Below are 6,003 nucleotides of genomic sequence, written 5' to 3' on the forward strand. Positions count from 1 at the left end.
TATATCTGGGAAGACTTAAAGACACCACCAAAAAAGTATTAGAACTGATAAACAAATTCAGTAAAGTTACAGGATACAAAATCAACATACAAAAATCAGTAACATTTTTATATGTCAACAGTGAACAATCTGAAATAGAAATCAAGAAAACAATCCAATGTACAATAGCTACAAATAAAACATCTAGAAATTAACCAAAGATGTGAAAGATCCTACAATGAAAACTAAAACATTAATGCAAGAAATTAAAGAGGATATAAAAAATGGAAAGATATTTCATGTTCCTGAATTGCAAGAATCAATACTGTTAAAATGTCTATAATTACCCAAAGCAATCTACACATTCAATGCAATCCCTATCAAAATACTAGTGACATTCTTCACAGAGATAGAAAAAACAATCCTAAAATTTATATGGAACCACAAAAGATCCAGAATAGCCAAAGTTATCTCAAGAAAGTAGAACAAAACTGGAGAAATCACATTACCTGACTTTAAACTATACTACAGAGCTATAGTAGTATAGTTTTTAAACTATTATAGTATATGGCATGGTACTGGCATAAAAACATAGATCACCAGAATAAATAGAAAACCCAGAAACAAATCCACACACCTACAGTGAACTCATTTTCGACAAAGTTGCCAAGAACATATACTGAAGAAAGGACAGTCTCTTCAATAAATGGGAAAACTGGATATCCACATGAAGAAAAATGAAACTAGACTTCTATCTCTTGCCATATACAAAAATCAAATCAAAATGGATTAAAGACTTAAATCTAAGACCGCAAACTATGAAACTACTGAAAGAAAACATTGGGGAAACTCTCCAGGACATTGGACTGGGCAAAGATTCTTAAGTAATACCCCACAAGTACAGGCAACCAAAGCAAAAATGGACAAATGAGATCCCATCAAGTTAAAAAGCTTCTTCTGTGCAGCAAAGGAAACAGTCAACAAAGTGAAGAGAAAACCTACAGAATGGGAGAAAATATTTGCAAACTCTCTCTCTGACAAGAGATAAATAACCAGAATATAAAGGAGCTCAAACAACTTTATAGGAAAACAAAACAAAACAAAACAAAAAACACCCTAATAATCCAATTTAAAAACAGCCAAAAGATCGGAATAGACATTTCTCAAAAGAAGACATACAAATGGCAAACAGGTATATGAAAAGGTGCTCAACATCACAGGTCATCAGAGAAATTTAAATGAAAACTACAATGAGATATCATCTCACTCCAGTTAAAATGGCTTTTATCCAAAAGACAGGCAATAACAAATGGTTGTGAGAATGTGGAGAAAAGGGAATCCTCGTACACTGTTGTTGGGAATGTAAGTTAGTATAACAACGTGGAGAAGAGTTTGGAGGTTCCTCAAAAAACTGAAAACAGAACTACCATATGATCCAGCAATCCCATTGCTAGATATATACCCCAAAGGAAGGAAATCAGTATACTGAAGAGATACCTACACTCCCATGTTTATTGCAACACTATTCACAATAGCCAACATTTGGAAGCAACTTAAGTGTCCTTCAACAGATGAATGGATAAAGAAATGTGGTTCATATACACAAGAGAGTAGTATTCAGCCATAAAAAAATGAGATCCTGTCATTTGCAACAACATGGATGGAACTGGTAGACATTATGCTAAGTGAAATAAACGAAGCACAGAAAGACAAACTTTGCATGTTCTCACTCATTTGTGGGAGATAGAGAGTAGAATGATGGTTACCAGAGGCTGGGACAGGTAGTAGGGAGTGGGAAGGAAGTTGAGATGGTTAATGGGTACAAAAATATATTCGGAAAGAATGAATAAGAGCTAGTATTTGATAACACAACAGGGTGACTACAGTCAACAATAATTTATTGTACATTTAAAAATAACTAAAATAGTATAATTGGATTATTTGTAACACAAAGGAAGCATAAATGCTTCAGGGGATGCATACCCCATTTATCCTGATGTGTATGTCTCTATCAAAATATCTCATGGGCTCCCTAAATATATATACCTACTATATACCCACAAAAAATAGAGATGCTCAGAACTCTTCTCAGACTTCGAGAATCAGAAACGTTGAGGGTGAGTAGCAAAAGGAAGAAACTAGCAACTAGAACTCTAGAGTTCAATTATCAAGGATAATATATATTACTGACATTGAGAAAACCATTATGGATGGCATTATAGTAAAGTGTAAGCATAGATCCATCTTGAATAATGAAATTAAAATTTACTCATAGGAATTCTAATATTTTTATTCTTATGTATTTTTCCTCAATAAAGGCAGACCATGCTATTTAAAGAAATGATAGACTTTGACAACAGTAAGGTACACACCTGATTAGTTTTTCTAATTACGTACTTATTACATATATATATATGTATCTCTATTTCTATCCATGTATATACATAATTAGGAACATGTTTTTTCTAAAAATAGATTATTTAATGTAATGTTTAATTTTTCATTATTATACCTTAATAGGAAAAAATGGAATAATAAAATATATCTTTAAATATATAGTTCCATGATCAGTAGTATTAAGACAATATTGTTTATTTATTTAGGGCTCATAAGCTTAGGATTTTTAACTTTCAGGAAATTCCAGCCTAAAGTAAATTATTAATTCAAAGATGCTAGATAAAGATTCTTCATGAAAAAGAATTGCTAGACCCTGCTGTGTTGCAGGCTCTCAAACTGTCCCTCAAAACATTCCTAATACTGCTCACTGCACTAATTTTTTTTTTCCTTTGTCGTCTCCCTTTCTCTAGTCAAAAGCTATCTAGTCTTTCCCTCTTTAGTCTCCAGGGAAAAGGTGTTAGCTCATTTACTTGTCATTATTGAGCTTCTTTCTTTCCCACAAAAGCCAGTCTATTTACCATTCTTTTTTTTAGGCTTGGACAAAAAAGACTTTATACTTTTTTTTTTTTTTTAAGCAGAGGCACATTAATATTAAATCCCTTAACAGGAATTTCCAGGAGAATGTCTCAGAACAACATTTAAACCAATGTCATAAATGCTTCCTCCTTTTAATAAAGGAAACTCTCTGAAATAATGCTGTCCTCAAGAGGGTCATCTGATAGTTTTGGTACTATCTTCTCATTTCTACTATCTTTGTATAATTATTGTTGTGAAAAGTATTAGAGAAATAGATAGATGCTCTACACAAAATCTTCACAATATGGCCAACTTCTCTTTCCCCTCAAGCCCACCTTTCATGCATGCACACATCTCTGCTTTGTTTTTAACTTCTTATATTTTATTTTTATTCTTGTTATTGAATGAAGCTCTGATTGGTTTACTATATGACAAATATTCTTTGTGTTTTAAGAATCTCAAGTAGCTCTCTATCTTTTTTCACATTGGTTAGAGAGGCAGGGATCAAAGTACAAAACTGGGACAGTCACTGCTTATGTTTGTGCTTTATCTCATTAAGTGCTGATCACCAGGAAGGCAAACAGCCTGTCATGAAATTTGCCTTGCAAAGAATATAATAAAGAAATCTTATGAAAAGAGGCTGAACAGAAGGTGTGTTTAATCTGTTGTAATGTTGGTTAGCCCCAGTTTCAGACCAAGAGTGATGATACTTGGAAAAAAAATTCGGAGTCTGCCTGCGGGCAACATTTACCCCTGATGTAGAGATTGCTACAGAAACCTAACTGTGGGAAGTTTTCAACACGTAAGTAAGGATTTATTAAAGGAATTAATATCTTTGAAGGCTCAAAAAGCAATCCTATTTTCCTACAAGATGGATGAAAGGTAGAGATTTCAAAACATTTGCTAGAAAACATCAATAGCCAATCCTGCTGATTTAATTTTTTCAGTCCCTCAGGCATCAAAAGAAGTTGTGACTTGTCTACATTGCCTCGAAAGCAAAGCAATATTGTAAATTAAAAATGACTGGAGCTTAGCTGGCTGAATTTCATTTTTAATTAGTTGAATTTTCAAATATTTATCAACATTTCTTAAGCTTAGAAGCTAAAGAATTTCCCCTCACATTTTTTTTTTGTGAAGAGGTTTGGTGATACTCACTTACATATCAAGGAAAAACTTCTTAGATTTAGCTGGCTATCACAAATACTAAAAGAAATGGTATTTAGTCATCTGTTTCTCTTCTTTTTTATTCTTGAGCAAGCAGAGACTTCCTATTCTTTTTAACCAGTTGGGAACTCACAAAACATAAACTCAGAGATTGATGCTAAAAATCAAAACAGATTCTAACAACATATAACATCCCAATCACAAAAGTGTAACAAAGGCAAATAATTTAATCCTCATTAGTGTAGTAGTGAGAAACAAAAAACCATTTTTTTTTTTTTTTAAAGCAGCTGATTTTGCTTTAGGCATTTCGTTAAGGTGTGTGGTTAATTCATAAGCGGCAGGGGCAAGGTAGCCCCAGATTTTAGAATTGGTTTCCCTCTGAGAATAAAAATTAAAATGAAAAGAATAAAAATGTAATAGATGAGGTTAATCATCTATTCAAAAATACATATTTTATTGACTACTCTTTTATGTCAGGCACTATTTTAAGCACTTGGGATAAAGTGGTGAACCAGAAGTCAAGGTCCCTAACATTATGAAGGTTATATTCATTTACAGAAATATTTAGTCCTAACCAATACTTTGTAAATGGTAGAGTTCTAGGAGCATCTAAACTCTGTTCAAGGTAACAAGTATATTTTCAAGAAAATGTGTCTGTATTAGTATATCTAAATCTTTAACCTTGTCAATTATATTTAATCTTACCTGAAAAATGTGTTAAAAAAGAAGACTAGAAAAAGGAAAGGCCAAGAGCAGGAATTTTTCAGTGTGTCTTCACCATGGCCCTGGGCAGAGGAAGCAACTTCCACTCCCCTTAGCAGCTTCCAATCCCCTTTGCAAGTCTATTCTCGACAGTGAAGATGGATACATCAGACAAGCTTGATGCCATTAGTAACGGTGATCCAGCTAACTCTCACTGCCATGAATCCACAGTGATCAAGCAATCTTTGGTTACAGTGTGGCTTCCCATACAGATTTTTCCACAAAGAGAGAGAATGTGCTCTTTACAGCCCCAAGGACCCCAGTCCTTTTAAAGCTATAGTTCTTGGTGTAAATCAATCAGCATTCTAGTTTATATTTAAGTATCTTAGGGGCTTGATTATGAATCTGGACATTTTTTACTATTCTGACAAAACTGAATTTCTAGAAAGATAAAGTTTTAGCTCAGACCCTTGAACAGTATTTCTCCAAGGAACAGTATTTCTCCAGTATTTCTCCTTGGAGAAATCATCTAGGGAGCTTGTTAAAAATACAGATTCCTGAGACTCATACTGTACTTATACTAAATCAGAATCTTTAATTAAAGAGGAGGCTCAAGATCTGCATTTTACCAAGGTTTCCAAATGATTCTAATGTACTTTAATAAAGCTGGAAAGTCACTGTTGGAGAAGCAAGGGATCACATCTAATGAAGCTCTCTTTGGGCATTTGGCCAGTTTCTGAGATAACATCTCCATCTTTATACATTGTAACAAAGTGTTTCAGCGAATTCTTGTCAAGGCTTGGTGTCTTTCACAATCTGGCCTCACTTTTCCAGTCTCATTTCTCACCTTTCCTTTCAATCACTTTATGCTTCAACACTTAGAATACACGATTTTCATGGCTCTAGGCCTCTACATAACTTGGAGGTTTTTATTTTTGGGGGAGAAGAAGGGGTGGACAATAAATAGCATCCCAATTCCTTGTCTGAGTTCTAAACCAACTGAAGGAGGCAGTTGAGAACAAAATATCACTATTATTACCAACAATGGCTAGATTAGAGAATGTGGCTTAGATATGGAAACTAAAAGCCTTCTTAATTCTGAAGCCCAGAATTAGACATACTTACTCATCCTATCTCAGGAAGAACAGGATAACTACTGGCCTCAACTCTCATAAGCAACCAATTTTTTCTAAGCTCATGTAAGGCCAAGAGCAGACCAGGTCTATCAGACAGAGAAGGGAGGAA

This window comes from Chlorocebus sabaeus, chromosome 24, assembly GCF_047675955.1.
Source record: "Chlorocebus sabaeus isolate Y175 chromosome 24, mChlSab1.0.hap1, whole genome shotgun sequence".
NCBI lineage: Eukaryota > Metazoa > Chordata > Mammalia > Primates > Cercopithecidae > Chlorocebus > Chlorocebus sabaeus.